Source organism: Atractosteus spatula, chromosome 8 (genome assembly GCF_055471065.1).
Source record: "Atractosteus spatula isolate fAtrSpa1 chromosome 8, fAtrSpa1.hap1, whole genome shotgun sequence".
Classification (NCBI taxonomy): Eukaryota; Metazoa; Chordata; class Actinopteri; order Semionotiformes; family Lepisosteidae; genus Atractosteus; species Atractosteus spatula.
Window position 1 is genome coordinate 10203266 of NC_142713.1, and position 18862 is coordinate 10222127.

The 18862-nt window shown below is 38.0% G+C and overlaps 1 protein-coding gene and 1 non-coding gene across 4 annotated transcripts in view; both read left to right on the top strand.

Moving 5' to 3' along the window:
* The window catches only part of fgd4a (FYVE, RhoGEF and PH domain containing 4a), a 128874-nt gene that overhangs the window by 19856 nt on the left and 90156 nt on the right, over positions 1 to 18862 (top strand). The window contains exon 1 of one of the 3 annotated variants that reach the window (XM_088924047.1): positions 6886 to 6919. The exons of the other annotated variants lie outside the window; for them this stretch is intronic. The gene's annotated coding sequence lies outside the window, so the exon portion shown is untranslated. Of the gene's footprint in view, positions 1 to 6885; positions 6920 to 18862 lie in introns of those variants that run through there. 3 annotated transcript variants of the gene reach the window in all.
* Positions 14248 to 14356, top strand: LOC148829175 (U6 spliceosomal RNA). Its single transcript, XR_016091522.1, has one exon. It is a non-coding gene; the product is annotated as a U6 spliceosomal RNA (small nuclear RNA).

Below are 18862 nucleotides of genomic sequence, written 5' to 3' on the forward strand. Positions count from 1 at the left end.
TTCTCTATCCTCATATAAAGGTGGGACTGATTTTAGAAGACGGGACTCATACAGAGAGCAGAAACCTATTCTTTTGACCATTGAAACACTTAAATCGTCCTTGGGATGGGATGATAAGGCACTGCCCTTGACAGCCTGTAAACTAGTAGAGATGAACAGATTATGAGATAAATAATATAGGAAAGTATAAAGGGCATACAATTCATACACCAAGCCACAAGGAAATAGGAATGCGTAAGCATGCATAAGACAAAGGTTAAGAGTATTCTTAACAAGAATTGCAATGTAATGTCACACCAGGCTGAAATTATGCTAAATTCATGCTCTTTCTTTTGTCACTAAGTGTTACCATCATCTGCCTCTTAATGAAAAAGCATATATTGCTCAGAATCTCCAAACAACAGATTTAATTCAAGTTTCTCTTTACTCAACTAATTGATGTGGGGGGCTCTAGGATTGAAAGGATTGTTTGTACTGCAGAAGCTGAATATTCATTGCTGTGTTCGTGATTCTACATTTTGGACTTACTGGTTGCAAGTTTATTTATGTTGAAAGTGTCAGTAACAGATATATTGGCTAGTGAATTTTTGGTAATTCTTCCGCAACTGGACACATTATTAAAATTCCTAAAAATGATAACTGGATGACTGTTCCAGACAAAATATCTGGGTATCAATGCTTATCTTTTGTCAGTCCTGGTGAAAAAATCTCTTACCCTTTCCCTAACAATTAATGAAGATAATGTTCTAAAAACTGCTCAGATGCAAATTTGATAAATTTCTCTTCTTAAGCTTCTGGCTCTTTCCAGGTATGCATATTCAAAATTTCGCACTTGATTTTGGAGTAGCTATACATCTGCACTGGAGCATAAACAGAACATATAGCTCTGCTGGCTTTCACAGCAGGTCTGCGGGGTTGTGTGTGGACGGATCTTGCCTGGGCTTGATAAGAAGATTATGAAGTTACTTGCATAAGGCTTTGTTTACACTGTACCAGTCAGAGAGAAGTGCAGATATTCATTTATTGAGGAATGTGTAAATTATATTTGGTGTGTACTTTAGCACACACATAATAACACACCTCTGCATTTTCAAAACAAACTAGAGAGGACAAATAAACTGCATTTTACTTAAGAAATAAAGCAAAAAAGTATAGGAATGGAGTTACCTTCCGGAATTCCAAATGGGTACTGTATGTTAATTTCAGATATTTAGAGTTGGAATATGATAGTATTAATTCAGAATCTAAAAGAAACTATACTTATTCTATAATTTCTTTGAGAATAACATTTTAATCAGCATACTGATTACATAAAATTGCACCTTTGATTGTGGGTTTAACAGCACTAGTACATACCAGTAGAGGTACAGTGCCTTGCGAAAGTATTCGGCCCCCTTGAACTTTTCAACCTTTTGCCACATTTCAGGCTTCAAACATAAAGATATAAATTTTTTATTTTATGTGAAGAATCACCAACAAGTGGGACACAATTGTGAAGTGGAACGAAATCTATTGGATTTTTGAAACTTTTTTAACTAATAAAAAAATGAAAAGTGGGGCGTGCAAAATTATTCGGCCCCTTTACTTTCAGTGCAGCAAACTCACTCCAGAAGTTCAGCGAGGATCTCTGAATGATCCAATGTTGTCCTAAATGACTGATGGTGATAAATAGAATCCACCTGTGTGTAATCAAGTCTTTGTATAAATGCACCTGCTCTGTGATAGTCTCAAGGTTCTGTTGAAAGCGCAGAGAGCATCATGAAGACCAAGGAACACACCAGGCAGGTCCGTAATACTGTTGTGGAGAAGTTTAAAGCCGGATTTGGATACAAAAAGATTTCCCAAGCTTCAAACATCCCAAGGAGCACTGTGCAAGCGATCATCTTGAAATGGAAGGAGTATCAGACCACTGCAAATCTACCAAGACCTGGCCGTCCCTCTAAACTTTCAGCTCAGACAAGGAGAAGACTGATCAGAGATGCAGCCAAGAGGCCCATGATCACTCTGGATGAACTGCAGAGAACTACAGCTGAGGTGGGAGAGTCTGTCCATAGGACAACAATCAGTCTTACACTGCACAAATCTGGCCTTTATGGAAGAGTGGCAAGAAGAAAGCCATTTCTCAAAGATATCCATAAAAAGTCTCGTCTAAAGTTTGCCACAAGCCACCTGGGAGACACCCCAAACATGTGGAAGAAGGTGCTCTGGTCAGATGAAACCAAAATCGAACTTTTTGGCCACAATGCAAAACGATATGTTTGGCGTAAAAGCAACACAGCTCATCACCCTCAACACACCATCCCCACTGTCAAACATGGTGGTGGCAGCATCATGGTTTGGGCCTGCTTTTCTTCAGCAGGGACAGGGAAGATGGTTAAAATTGAGGGGAAGATGGATGCAGCCAAATACAGGACCATTCTGGATGAAAACCTGTTGGAGTCTGCAAAAGACCTGAAACTGGGACGGAGATTTATCTTCCAACAAGACAATGATCCCAAACATACAGCAAAATCTACAAAGGAATGGTTCACAAATAAACGTATCCAGGTGTTTGAATGGCCAAGTCAAAGTCCAGACCTGAATCCAATCGAGAATCTGTGGAAAGAGCTGAAAACTGCTGTTCACAAACGCTCTCCATCCAACCTCACTGAGCTCGAGCTGTTTTGCAAGGAAGAATGGGCAAGAATTTCAGTCTCTCGATGTGCAAAACTGATAGAGACATACCCCAAGCGACTTGCAGCTGTAATCGCAGCAAAAGGTGACTCTACAAAGTATTAACGCAAGGGGGCCGAATAATTTTGCACGCCCCACTTTTCATTTTTTTATTAGTTAAAAAAGTTTCAAAAATCCAATAGATTTCGTTCCACTTCACAATTGTGTCCCACTTGTTGGTGATTCTTCACATAAAATAAAAAATGTATATCTTTATGTTTGAAGCCTGAAATGTGGCAAAAGGTTGAAAAGTTCAAGGGGGCCGAATACTTTCGCAAGGCACTGTATATATGATATATACTGTATGGTATATATATCAAAATCTTACTGAAATTTAGAAAAAATTAATGTCCTTAATGTTGGTCATGAAAACATTAATTCGTAAATTATAAGATGTAGGCTTTAAAGATAATGCACATTTTAAACTTGACAAATGGTTAATGTATTAAAAAAACAGCACAGATAAGGAGTGAATGCTCATATCTGGATGATGTAATTTTATACTTATTAGTACATACTTATATGCTAATTGTATACTTTACACTGCTCTTCCTGATTTATACAAACTATCTAGATTCTGTTCTAGTTAGAAAAAACAATCAGATTTTCAAATGAATGCTGTTCTGTCACTAGATGGCATCAGTGTATTTTGCAAAGGAACAAGTAATAGGTTTATTCCATGCTGAAAAAAAGAAGAAAGAGAACACAACGTTTCGGCCGTGGAGCCTTCTTCAGGTGTCCGAAACGTTGTGTTCTCTTTCTTCTTTTTTTCAGCATGGAATAAACCTATTACTTGTTCCTTTGCAGCCTACGCATGCTGACGCAGCTCCCCACCTGAACTACTATCAGTGTATTATGTTGCTCACATTAAAGCCAATCTACTGATTCAGTGACAAATGCAGTTATGGATGTTTGAGGTTTCTTTGTAAAATATATTATTTCCTTACAATTTGATATGTTATTTTATTTCAAAATAATTGCTTTAGTTATTTTAAATTTAAACAGAAAGAATATCCACACTGAGAGATTTCATATTCTATCCTATTCTCTGTAAATTATATACATTTGCAATATATGAAATTATTTGCTTCCTGAGTATGACTGTAAGTCAAGACCATTATTAGAGGTGTTTAAAAGTGTTAGAAGGTGTTAAAAGTGTTTTAAACTACCAGGTGTCAGGTGTGATGTGCTCCTCCTGTGTTGTGTTTGTGCCAAATATGACCCTTTGCATTTACAGTAGGCCAGTTAGTTCCATTTCACTTTTGTCATCCCATATGTTTGCAGTAACACTTTAAAGCTTTGTTGCTGTTTTTGTTTTGGGGAATGACCTGATCTAGGTAAGATCTGGATGGTGCCATACACCTTCCAGTTCTTAATAATTGTCTTCATTGTGCTCCAAGGGATAGTTAAGGCCTTTGGAATCTTTTTATATCCATCTCTTGCTATGGGTCTTTCTATAATCCAGGAGATTTATTGATAGCTCCTTGTCCGTAATTGTCACTTTACTTTAAGATTGCACTATCCAGTAAAGGAGACGTATGTTTATTCTGAAATCATCAAAATGACTGCAGCTGAACCCAGGTGGAGGCTAATGACTTGGAAGGTAATTGGTTACACCAGAGCTAAGAAATTGCTTTTTTACGAAGGACTGTGTACACTTATCCAAGCCATTTTTCTAGGTTTTCATTTGTAATTACTTTACAGAATGTTTAAACAATTGTTTTTCACTTTGGAGTGAAATCAACAATTTTAAGTTTTTATTTTAATTTATTTTATTAATTTAAAATAAAATTTCGCAAAATAAATTTTGATTCAGTGGGATTCCAGGTGGTTAGGCCACAAAATGTTACTTTGGAAAGGATGTGTTGACTTTCTATAGGTGCTATAGCTAGCCTATACACAAAATACATTTGCGCAAAATAAATTTAAATAAAATAAATTTTGATTCAATGTGATTCCATGCGGTTAAGCCACAAAATGTTACTTTGGAAATGGTGTGTTGACTTTCTATAGGCATACACAGCAGTCACAGCACTGGTTATTATTTCTCTCATGTGGAAAGTTTCTATATTTTATACTGTTACAAAATGCTTTTCCCCATTTTTAAAGACTGATATGGGAAACTCTAAATTATAAATGACAGGAAGGGTGGCAAACTTAATCTTGCATTTAGCATGATTTGAGCTGGTTCCACCCTGTTTGCATTGATATATAGCTAATATAAAGGAAGGAGCAATATTCTGAAATTCCCAAGCCCTGCTGCTGAGTCAGCTAAAGGCATCGACCATGGTCAAACCAGTGAGGTCTGGACTGTAATAATTACCTGGATTTATAGATTGTTTTTCATCCCAAAGAATCTCAAAGTGCTTTACGCATAGGAGAAGATTCACGTTCTGCAACAGCAATCCCACTACTGCTGATCAGATAGCTGTATGAGAAACTGTTATACCAGTTGAATTAAGGGGTCAGCTGATTGGCCCTGTGCTTAATTGGGAAATTCATCAGGAGTAGCAGCAGTCAGATGCAGAGTGCAGGGATCTACTAACAGTCTCCCTCCCTGAACTGAAGGCTAGCCGGCAGCCCTAAGCAGTTTGTAGTCTTGAAATGTTAGAAATAAATACTTGATTTTGTTGGGTGGATTTGGTCATTTAATTTTTAGTTTAGTAATTTGGTAACTAGTAGTTTAGTTTGGTGGAAAAGAAAAAGATACATATTGGGTAATCCCCAATTTTCTGGGGCAATGGTAAATTAATGATAAAAAACTAGTAGACCAGCTGTGATAATAGTTGTGGTGGTGACAATGCCACCATAATACCATGGTGTTTGAGAGTTTAGCTTGTAAATTAAGTGTTTCAACAACAGCACATCATTAAAAACCAAAGTAAAATGCCATCTGCAGAAGCTCTGCTTTAGAGGAAGTACTCTTGTTCTTTTGCATTGTAGTGGACAATGACTGTCTAATAATAAGCATGTTTATAAAAGCACAATGTGAAACATGGGAGGGGGTACAGCTGTAATTGTTGTAAAGCTTCCTTGAGCACCAGTTCCTGATCTATAAAGAGCTTTCACATACTTTCTACTGCTTTGGCCTGACCGTCTCCTCCCTTCCTTCACCCAGACGTCACAGACGACTGAACGTCTGAAACTGCGTGTTCTGGGATTTTATTTTGTTAAACACATGGCATGATGTCTGCACTCTTGGAGGGGGTAGAACAAAGAGATACTTTTTGTACAGCAAGCAGGGGATTCCCTGTCCACCTTCAGCAAACCTCAGCACCCGAACTAGGGTGGTACCCATTCAGTTGCTTCTTCCATCTTCAAACCCCACAAAACACTGTCATCCAATAACAGAATCCAGAATAGGGTTTATCTGGCACTCTAATCAGAGGCTCTCGCTGAAGGAGTGACTCAGGAGTCCTCATGGACTTCTTTGTAGTCTTTTCAGGAAAAGTAAGGGAAAAAATGTGAGTTTGACCAACCTGTTGAGTCACACAAGAAAAAGGGTTATTTGGAGGCCTAGCTAAGAATGCCTATGTTTTTTTTCCCACTACTAGTGTTTCCTGTCTTGTGTCCTTTGTTTTCCTCTTGGAATGACCAAATCTAAGTCAGTTCTGTTGTCAGTGTACAGCTCTAGTGCAAAAGAAAAATGCCTTATTCTTTCAGTACTTGGCGAGGAAGTTATCATGTACCATCTTGAGTGAGGCTTATGGATGTTTCCTAGGGAAGTGTACGCATTCTGTTTGGGTTTGGTAATGAAGCAAAAATACAGCAGCCATTGTTAATTAATTGCTCTTATTGTTAGGCTGTGATACTTGGTCCAGCGCTGTGGTTCTAGGGGAAGCGAGGCTTATTTATATTGGTGGTGCTTTGTATTGCAGTGCAACAGGAAGTTTGGTCACAGCAAAGTCGCAGAACTCTTTTCTTTTTATATAACTCTTTTCACCTCTCCTGCCGGTGAGACAAAAATGGACTACCTAGCAGCACATCACAAGATGTCACGTTGTTGTGTTGTCTTTACTGGTAGGTGATGAGCAACTTTTACCTGGGAGGTATTGGCTGTTCGGGAGAGATGTCTGACTTGCTTGTCATGTTAAAGCTGTTTAAAACCCAAGGCAGGCTGAGCTCAGCATTCTGTTTCTCACCCCGAAAGGGCTTTGGATACTGAAAATGCACCGACGACGCAAGTATTGGTTTTGGAAAACTAAAGGTAACCTATGTTTCTGTTACTTTTTACCTAGGCATGACTCTTTTACTCTTGGTAGCTTTGCTGGAATTGCAGGTATAGATTCCATTGTTAGCATTCTCGAGCATTAACCTGGGACAAAAACAGTGCAGTTTTCTCTCCTTATGCAAAGCAAGAACCTAAGGTGGTGAACTTTGTTCCCTGTATGTGGGAAGGGAATCAGGTCTCATTACACCACCTTATTTCCCTTCCAAACAATGATGTTCATATTTTGGATGCTATTTTGATTTCCACAATTTGTGAGTAGGAAGGAAAACTTGGGTACTCCTGATGAGACTGCTATCAGAGGATTTCTCTTGGTTAAATGGAATAAAAAACTGCTCCAGTGATATAGAAAATGAGTCTTTTGATAGTCAAAAATATTTAAAATATTTAAATATTTTGTAAGAAATGAAAGTACTTAGTGAACTAAGCGAGCTGTTCAGGGCTTGTTACAAAGAATAGAAAATACATTCTCCATGTAGTTAAAGAGTTATAATAATGAGTTATTATTAATGATGTAAAACATAACTATTTATCTATAAGACTTTTTATTCTTGTTCTTTGACCAATGTTATTAATATTTTTGAAAACCTTTCCAGTCTCTCCTCATGCCGAAACAATCTTTTTGGCCTCTCAAAAATCATCAGAGAACTGTATCCTGCAAAAAATGCGGCAGTGCTTCTGCAGTGTTGAACGTTAGAGTAGTACTGTTTCTAGTATTCTAGTATTACTTCAATGAACAATATGAAAGGTGCTAATTAGAGGTGAAAACTACTAGAAAATAAAAATTACACTATCTTTTTCTTTCGCCACTGGTAAATAACGTGTCTAAAGTTAGGGTGAGAGATAACAGATGTTGGGGTTTTTTTTCTGTGCACATTTTGAGTCTGCCCCTTGCATTTTTCTCAAGCTGGTGGTTTGTTTTTTTTAGAGTGTTATTATTTTCTTGACCATGGGAATGATTATTTCACTCCACTCCCCCCCCACCCCCCACAGAAATTTTTTGGCATCCACTGCCAAGTCCTCCTTCATGTAACGAGGGTGGCTCTTAGGGAGTCAGAGGGAGTTGCTGCCTTCATTCTTTCTGGTGGAAGAGGAAGGAAAAGGGTGGGATGTGAGCTGCTGTCACTGGTTGGTCTGCTGTTTTCCAGAGCTGAGGGAGTGAGCTGTTTAACCTCTTTAATCCCGTGTGTGAAGTGCAGCTATCCCATCAGTAGGTGGCAAAGAACTCGCTGTCTTTGGGTATATTGTCTGAAATGAATATTGATATGATAAAGGGAGAAGATTTGAACACGCTCTCACAGGCATGATTTAAGAATCATGAACAAAGTAATTCATCAGTTTTTCAAGCGTAGTATTGTTTTGTTAAACTGTGATTACTTTTTTGATGCTTTTATCATGTTTGTTCAGCCTAGTGAGTAGCAGTTAATGTGTTGTAGTGAATTAACATTAACAAATTACAGGGGAACTGTTTATGTCTGCACCTCTTTAACAAATCCAGATCACCTTGTTTCAGGTAACAGTTGTTCATATCGATATCTGTAAGTGGAGTGGTGTATTTAAATTTTGTCACAAGGAGTGAATTTTGTTGCAAAATTGTATATGAGGCATCACAGAAATTGTCCTTCTGGGGAGCCGGTTGGTTTTGGAGATTTACTACTTTTGTAGAAATGATCTAATTTGAAGACTACCTGAAGTGTAGCTGTTTATGCGGCCTGATGAAAGAAAGAGATTAGTTACTGTAGGTGCTTACTACTCTGTGGAGAGCACTGAGAGAATAGACACTTTCAACATCACAGTGAATTCACTGAACTTGTAGTAAGTCTGTTTCTAATGCTGTAGTTGTTCTTTTGACCATGCTATGCTGGGTCCTCTGCTCTGTCTAAAAAAGAAAATTGTACTGTATGTGCTGTAAGGATTTTATTTCTTATTAAATTTGGCAGCCCTTCATTTCACACTCGTGGAATATACTTAAACTTGCTCCACTTCAACATTAAAAGTGTATGCGCCCTCGCCACTGCTGCCTCAGGTCGGCCCCCCGCTGGGGACTCGAACCCGGGCCTCCAGTGTCACTCAACAGGGACCCAGCCAGTTGAGCTAAAGGGAAATCTCCCCCCAGCCTGGCGGCTGAGGTCACTGCTATTCACAGGGAAGGGCGGTAACGTCACCGCGCTGGTACGCCGGCTTGCACAACCAGTAATGTCGACCATATGCGTTACAATATGAATAGTAATTCACTTATCTTTTAAAGTTAATTATTAAGTTAAAACTGACTTTTGACAACTTCTGATTGTTTTTGCAGTTCCACTTGATATTGGGGAGGTTCTCCATTAAGCTTATTAACTATTAATTAGGCTATTTGTCTATTTATTTTTTCCTTCTGTTTTAATCACTAAATTTAAGTAACCAAAAATCACTTATTTCATGGTTTAAGGGAGGGGTTAATTGAGCAACCATATTTTCTGAAAGTGTACAATTTTTACTGCATTTCTGCTAAGAAGTACTTTACATTTCAAAGTGCTCACATATCTTGGATAGACTGCAGAAAGCCCTGTAGAATTTAAAAGCTCATGTTTTTTACAGTGTTTTGTGCACAACAAAAACATAAATGTTGAAAAAGAAGCACGCCTTAATGTATTTAAAGTGTGTGATGCTAACTTTTAAGTTTGCATATATTACAAGGCTATTTTTAAAATAACCATATTTTACTGTCTTTCTCTTTCGAATTAACAGTAGTCATGGAAATATCTTAAGTCGGTTACTGTCCTTATTCAGTCTCTGATCTGAATTCTATGTATTTTCTACCTTTATTTTAGCTCACGTACTAAAGTACTTAGTTCTGTAGTACTTCAAAACCAGATCTAAACTTACTGTAGTGTTAAACTTAGTTCTGCTCCAAATACAGGTTCGTAAACAAAAATAGACATTACAGGCCAACAACATAAAAGAACAAAAATGTAGATTTTATGCACTGGGTCTGTGGTATCCTATAGTGACCTCTGCAGCACACTAAATTTATTTTAACAACAGTAATTGACAAAGATTTTGAGGAGTAAGTATGATTAAACAAAAAGTTTCAATTCTACATCTGCTTTTGCATTTTCAATGTTTGTGAATTTTGATAGGTCAAATGAAGTGCTGTCACCTCCTTCATCTAAGATGATTCACGCCATTCAATCTCAACATTATTTATGTTAAGGAATAAACCTATATGAACATTATAACCTTGGGATTTCATTTATTGTACCAGTTTGTTGTTTTGATTACGTTTTCTGCGTGCAAGTGCAGAATTGTATCTGATGCCTTTGGAAAATCTGAAAGTTTCAAGCATCTTATGTACACCTTTGAAGATCTCGTTACTATTCTTAACTATACCACGGTTTTCTTAAGTTAGTATTATGTCCATGTGAAAGACTCAAAGTTGAAGACTATTGAGTTGAAGCAGTTAAAGGCTTAAATAATTATCAACTTAAAGTTCTATTTATTTCCTCATTACCTTCTGTATAAATGAGACTTGGGACATCAGATGTACAGTATCAGTCAGCAATCTTTTCTTTATTGTGCTTTTGCTGTTTAGTTAGGTTTGAACTCCAAAGCTGGAAGTTTTTTTGTGGAGATTGCAGCAAATACATTTTATCAGCAAAGTAGTTTATTTCCTTAAATTGTACATATACAGTAATTGTGTCTTTGTGTCTCAGTGGGACTAGTCCTTCCAGCACCACAAGATCTGGTTCATTTGTCTTTATATACAAGAAAATGTAGCTGAGCTCAGAGATTTTAGCTGGAGTTCTTTTCTCCAGTTCCTTATGGAAAATTACAGTTCCTCTCTTTGAAACGCATATTCTAAAAACACACCTGGCACTCTGCATGCATGAGAATGGTGATTTATTTTTAAACTGTTTTTGTGTTGTTGTTTTTTTTTACTTGCTCAGTTTGGTATTTCCAGTTGTTGCTTTACATTGTGACTCATGGCAGTGACAATGAGGATGAGCAGGGCTCAACTTTGGCTCACCCACCCATCAGTCATTCATCTTTTGGAAACACTGCAAGCTGTAACTGCCAGGAGCACTGATTAATACACTTTTTCATCACTTAGCACTGTCGCTGCAAGCTCGTGGACACTAGGGACATAGGAATTGCTGGTTTACTAAGACCTGAAGCCAACATTTCCCTGACAGATGGAGCCATCTAGATTAACCTGTGCTCGGGAGTGATTTTTTTTCTGGTTGGGCTAATTTGCAGTGCCCTAAAGAACAGAGAATTTGTTTGTTGTTGGTGGCCAATATGACATATCATGGCTTGCTTACTCTTTGAGGCCACAAGCTCAAGGTGACTTTTGTGGTTACTTTTGTGGACAAATACTGTACAAATGTAAAGGTTAATGGACAAATCCTGAAATACAACTGACCTTTACATGTTTTTGTAAAGACTCAATAATCATCTGTGGCATCAACATTTCCATGTTAAACTCAATCTCAAAGTAACAGCAGCCATACCAGTACCAGTTTTAGAATGAGAACTTAATCAAATATTGCCGAAGACCTTTAAGGCTCTGCTTTTTTCCTGCTGCATGCTTGATGTTTCATGAGGAGGTGATGCCCCCTTTGAATCTGTTTGTGTCCTGATCCCAATTCTGGTCCTGGAGGGTGGAGTATCTGCAGGTTTTCAAAGTCTCTTTAGAGCTGGGAGAAGCTATAAACTTTGTCCAGTTAAACCAAATGTTTTAGCTCATTAAGAGATGATGTTGAACTGAAATCCCACACAACACACCAGCCCTACAGGACCAGGACTGGATACTTCTGGTGGACAAAGTATATACAGCACATGATAAATGTAACTTTATAGACCCCTTACACCTAGTGCGAAATGAAAAAGTGCCCATTTGATAATGGGGCAATAGAGAACAGACATCCACTAATAACAATGTGTACACTGCAATGCATAAATATCACTGCTGTCCATTACTGTGTGCAGCATTTCCTTAGGGTTTTGTACTAGATCTAAGTGCAACCATGTTTTGTTTTATTGACTCAATATGGAGAATGAAAAAAAAACCCAGTAAGAGCAGAAATAATGAACAGCAGATTCACTAAAACAAATATACACACTCAGCAGCAGTCATTTCCTCCTGACTCCCTGGGGCTGGGAAGTTCGCCTTTATCCTACTCGTCGGGTTTTCGTAGGTTAGAGGCTTTTTTACCCATCAGCCTCATAAGATATAATAAACCTTATATATCTTTACCTTAATAATTGGTGACATTTACCATTTGACCCACAGTGGATTTCCTTAAAATTGGAACTGTCAGTGGGTCCTCAGTTCTCATCTGTTTACAGAGCATCTGTGATCTCTCGCACTATCGTGAACTTTCACAGCAGGAAAGTACAGCACTCTGCTGTTCATTCCTTCATCACTGTTACCAGTGCATGTGCTGCCATTACACTTCCAGCATATAGTGTATGCCTGCTGTTCTGTTTTTCTTGTCATTTAGATTTTTCCTTTTTTGTACTATTTTTGAGTGATTTTGTTTTGTTTGAAGTTATCCTGCATGAAGGCATCTGCCAAGCCAACAATTCTGAAGTCTCCATTCGATTCTTTTGCTGTACGTCTTTATTCAGCTTCCTGCGATGTAGTCCAGTTTTCCTTTCATTCAACAATGATCTGATTTTCTTGATTGTGTCCATCTGTTTGCAGTTCTGGTCAATTCACTCTCGCAGCGATGTCTTTTCTGTTAGTTTCTTTTTCTGTCCCTTCTCATCATTCCACACTTAATCATTTTGCAGTACAGTATATTGTGCATAGTACCTAAAAGCAGCTATGATTGGCCTTTGTTTGTTTTAATGAGTTCCAGGAATAATACTGCCCCCACAACACAATTTCTTTCCTAGATTGACATCAGAACTCAAAATTACCGTGACTCAATCATCTTTAGTTCTGCCTGAAGTCAATGGAGTGATGCTAAATTGTGTGGTTGGGGGTGACCAATATGTCATTTAAGGGCTTGATGCACTTTCAGAGAATACTGATCTCATTACGGGCATTCCCCTCTATGCTTTTTGGATCTCTTATGTGGGTGGTCCCTCTTGGTGCTTTGCTCTATGGGAGATGGTGGTGTCCATCTTAGGCCATTTCTTCTCTCTGTGGGTGATGGAGGTGTTCACCTTGGTGCTTTTCCAGTCTCTATGGGGGGTGGTGGTTGGAGATGTTCTCATCTCTAATCCCCTTTGAAGTATGCTTTTTGATGTATTTAAAGATATGATTATGTCCAGAAGCAGATTTGTTTTTAAATTTCTCCTCAAGGAGAATATCCAGGTCCTGAGGCAAAGCTCTGTGCAATGTTTGAAACTATTTTGAAATTATTTTTCCAGACAGATGGCAATGACATTCCTGGGCTTGGTCTGTAGTGATGTAGTGTTGTAGAGAATAAAACAACAGGACAAACAAGTCAGAATCAAGTAAACTAAATGATTGATTTCTAGACTTTCAAAGAAGTGTTCACTTTTTATCATTGTTTTTTATTCCACTGTTCTGTTACTAAGACGTTTGTTGCCATTCTGGAATGTCAATAACATATTACTGATCTGTGGTAATTATCCGTGATAATGGCCTTTTTTCTTTGCAAGACAGTCTGCTCAGTCTCCCAGTATCTTTGTGGCAGAAAAATAGAAAATGCAGATTTTTTTGTGTTTAGAAACTGTTGATTAGTGTGCCAGGCAGGAGTTCAGCCAAGAAATGGACCTTCTTTCTGTTGTTTTTGTTCAGATCTGGCAGGGGAACATGAAAAGAACAATGAAGCAGTTTGTATTTGAGGATATGAGCTGTAAATCAGAAGACTGCACTCCCAGAGTTTTATTGAAAGAAATTTTGAAGTTGTGATTATGCAGACTTCCCTTGGCTTTCAGGGGAAAGGTCAAGACAGATCTCTCATTTCCTGCAGAAAGACAGAGAGCACTGGGCCCTATTCCATGAGTGCTTATACATTCATTGATTCATATTGTGTTTGCTGCAGAGGTTATGTTAAATTAGACCTCCAGTCACTCACTGTACTTCTGCCTGAAATAAACCATGGTTAAAAAAAGTATCTTCTGTCAATTTTACTGTGTTCATCCATCCATTTTCAGGGTTGCAGTGGAGCTAGAGTCTGTCCCAGTAAGAAACAGGTGCAAGGCAGGACACACTCTGGATGGGACACCAGTCCATCACAGGGCAGACACGGACACAAACACAAACACATGTACACTAGGGCCGTTTTTCCCAAAAGCTAATTAACCTACCAGTATGCCTAGTACATACTGTATGATTTAACAGCACATATACTAAAATTGGAATGATAAAAAAATTGGAATGATACGGAGAAGATTAGCATGGCCCCTGCACAAGGATGCCTTTGGACTGTGGTAAAAGAAAGGCCACTTGGTTTTGGAGCATACAGACTCCACACAGATAGCACCCCAGATCCAAAATTGAACCCAGCACCCCAACACTGCGAGGCACCAAGGCTAACCACTGTGCCGTGCCATCCACTTTTACTGTGTAAAAAAAGTACAAATGTCACATCTCTATATTTATACAAATATACAGTTTGTATAAATATTGTACGTGCATCTTATGTTTTATAACAAATATACCTTGATGTTTTAAAATGCTTTCAAAACTGTACCTTCAAGTTCCACGAGTCAACAAGTGTGGAGATCAGGTCAAGTGTGGAGATCCATTTACATTTGCCAGGGGGACAATTCTTTCTGCTGTTTGTGCACCAGGTGTGAAGGTCTTTACTATCAAAGCCATGTTTCTATTTGCACTGTTGAGGTTCGTCAGTAATGTGGTTCCTTCCTTCTGTATTTCCACTACCAGCTGAAGAAATGTTGGCTTTGGCTGCTCAAGATAAAAGGAACAATGCCAAGCCTGTGCTTGAGAACTGGGGATCCTAGAACTGGAATGACTGTTACTTATACAGCGGCAGCTGTTGATTTTCTGTTTAGGGCTCTTGTCCTGTATGAGTTTGTGCTGCCCTTCTGAACCACTCGGTGAAAAGCAGGAGGGGTGCCATGTGGTACCTGATTTATAGTGAGTTAGGACAGCTGAATATGTGGCCTGCTTTCTCTCTGGACAACTGGGCAGTGTCAGTGTAGATCAGGGGGATCTAGTCCCATTCAAGAGGACTGTTTTTCAACCTGTGTCTGCAGATTTACTTTTTTTTTTTGAAACAACAGCACCTGAAGAGCTGGAAGAAGCTGCTGATGTGTTTTAGTTAAGCCAGTAACCATTTAGCCTTTTGAGTCCCGAGTTGGAATAAAAACCTGCAGAAAACAGTGGATTGGACAGCCCTGATCTAGATGCCGAAAAACTGAAATGCATTTAAAAAGGACAGTTCCTTTCTCGGATCTGGTTTAAATTCTGGCACCTTGACTGGCACTTTTCAGCTCCACAATATCTTGCTGCATAGACAACAGCCAGGGCAGGCCTGCTTTAAAAGTTGGGAGCTTGGCAAAATGCAAAAGGAAAGAAAGCTATCATCTCCTGGAAAGAGTGACAGTACTTGCTGTGTGACTACAGGAATGCCAAAACAAACGTTGGGTCCAAAATCGACGGGACAGCAGATGTTGTGAGAACAATCTGAAAAGCCCTAGTTATCTCCTGACGGAGCTATCTTGAGGTACTGAGACAAAAGCCCATAATTCTTTTTTGTTTTCAGCTTTTTTGTACTTTGCGAAATTTTGCTTTCAGTTGAGCTTGGGTTCATGATTTTATTCTAGAAGAAAAATCCCTGTTTTTTAATGTGTATTTTTTTTTCATGTGTGGCTCATTTTTTGTGGAAGTACTGCAATTGTGAACTTTGTGTTATTGACTTGAGGAGTTCTCCACGATAAAAGATAACTTGACCAATTTTCCTTTGAAATAAATGATAAATATTTTATTAACAAACTTTGCAATAGAGTTTCAATAGAATTTGCCTAGTTTTGTCAGTATTGCAAATTCAGGTCTGTTGATAAACGTTACCTCTGACTGTATCTCTTATTCTCTTTTCTTATTTTTTATCTTCATGCCTTTCAGCCTTTTCTGTTAAAGTATTATGAGTCACATCTACTGTTTTTTATTTCTAATTTTCTAACATTTTTACACAAATACATGCTTCTAAAGTCACTGTAAACTGCTCAATTTGGTAACAGTTATTCTATAACAAACACCTTAATACATTGTGAAAGACATATACAGGTACAACACAGATAAATTTAGTAGAATTGTTTTTAATTTGATTCATATTAAAATAATGTTTCTATTGCAATTTACCATTTATCTTTTCATTTCATATACACAGCTTCTATATACAATTCTAAAGTTGGCAAAGTTAATATTTTAATCATCTTAATTTTTGTTTGATGTTGTCAAGTTTTTAATTAATCGTGGAAATAGTGGTTAATGTGTTGCAAAGCTGTGCAGCAGTGTCTGATTTTGTGTTTAGTGATTCTCCTGCCACAGTGACTCATGTAATTACGATACCTTTCAGATGACTCAAAACACTCATGCCTGAGGTCAATAACCAGCACAGGCAACAGAGGGCAGTAATGTCACCATTAAGAGTTTGAAGGGGAAAAGTGTTACATACTGTACAGCAATAATAATAATAATAATAATAATAATAATTGCTTACACTTATATAGCGCTTTTCTGGACACTCCACTCAAAGCGCTTTACAGGTAATGGGGTCTCCCCTCCACCACCACCAATGTGCAGCATCCACCTGGATGATGAGCAATGATGGACTCGGGGAATAGCTTGGAAGGTCACAGGCTTGGCAGCCTTTATTGTAATATATTACAATAATGTGACTACAATGAACCAGTAACTATAGAGGAGAAGAAGAAGATTTAATTAATTGGTGTTTGTGGCACAGTAGTATTACTGCCTTTCAGCACTGAATCAATCATGGATCGAGTAGTTACAGTCGGGTTTGTATGTTCTTCCCGTCTTTGCATGGATTTTCTCCATGTGCTCTGGTTTCCTCCCACATTCCAAAGACATGATGGTAGGTTAATTGGCTCATTGGAAAATTGACATTGGTATAAGTGTGTATGTCTTTGTGTGCCCTGCGATGGACTAGCCTCCTTTCCAGGGTGTATCTTGTCTTGCACCCATAGCTTACTGGGATAGGCTCTAGCTGCCCTGCAACCCTGTGTTGTTTGAAGTGGTTAGAAAATGGATGATAAGATGGTGTGTATATTGCTGTTAAAAATCATCCTTTTCCTTAGAGAACTAGAGAAAGTGATTCATGTGGGTAGCTGCTCTAGCATGCGTAGTCTGCAAAGGAACAAGTGATAGGTTGAAAAGAGAAGAGAGAAAACCCAAAGAAGATGAAAATAAACGAAGAAAAAACTTGTTTTCTCTCTTCTCTTTTCAGCATGGAATAAAATTATCACGTTTTTTTAGAGAAAATGATTATTTTTTTTAATGCTAGCTAACCAGAATTCCTCAGTTTTCTCAAATAGTCTACTCCTTGATGTGATACTACTGATTAAGCAGAATAAGAATTCTATGAAAAATAAATTTAATAATCTATCAAATGTTTCATCATGTGATTTTAGGGATTTTCTGAAAGTATACAGTATTTTACTGATATTTTAGAATAGAAATTATTTTAAATTATCATCTTCTCAGTAGGAAACGTGGACTCTTTGAACTACTTTTTTCCAGAACACTCAAGTGTAATAATTTGCTCAGGACTGGTTTGTTGTGTCATCAGTTTTATGACTGTTTTACAGCAATGACAGCTCCATATCTGTCCGAAATTTCACATTGGGATAAATTGTCATGAACCAAGAAGATGATAAGTGTTTAGAATAACTATGTTTTGGGTTGATCAACCTTATATACAAAATACAAGAGTCTCACAGTCCTGAGATACAAGCAAACAGTACCCCAAAGACCTGCAGTGTGCAAAATCAGCACTTTTGCAGTGATTCAGATTTTCTTAATTAATGGATCTGTTCTGAGAAAGCTCAGAGTGAACAATCTACCCTGTAGTTCTGCAGTAATTTTTTTTATTTCAAAAATATTTTCAATTATTTTCAATCAATTATGAACTAAATTAAATACCTGATACAGTGGTATTTTTATTGTTAAGGTGTTTGCTTGAAAACGGGTTCCACAAGGAAAAGAGACTTTTAGAAAATGTCATATTAGCTTTTTAGTAAAAACAGTTATTTGAATTTGCCAGTGATGGTTGTATGATTTCTGCTGAGTTTTATGTGGAAACAATACCAGCCATGATCATGAATTGTGTATGAAGTGGAGTATAAGTGTCTTTGTTTTTTAACTCTTCTGCACTGACTGAATTCTTCAAGAGACGCAAACCTTGGTTTCATCGTAACAAATGAATTGATTGTGGTACACTTAAATTAAGGACAGAATAAACTAATCAAGACTGTGTTCGGATTTTGGGAGTTTTCTGTGTGGCTTGCATGCATACCGAAAGAGTGCTTGTCAGGTGCCAGTTCAGTTGAACTTTATCTGGCTAATACTTTGACTTTGAAATGGATGTGTTCCAACCTTTGTCAGCAGCTTTGTGACTTTATGGAACCCCTATGCAGCTAACTATTGGAATGCAATGTGTGGAAGGGAAAAAGAACAACCGTTTATCAGTTGAAAAACCTGCCATTCTATTTGTGGGGGCAACCAAACCACAGTTAGGATCACAGTTGTGACTGTTCTGTACCTGAAATCCCTCCCTCTTGCCTGTTACTGTATTACTATTTTTTCTGGTTGACAGTTGCCATCATATAGCATTCAATATCCATTTAGATATATCAGGAGGAGCTCTTCAGGGACTACTCTTTTCTAAATTTGATACATCTTATCCTTCTTCCTGAGGGAAGGAGCTCAAACAGGGGAAAAGCTGGGTGGGAGTGGTCACTGATAGTCTTCTGAGT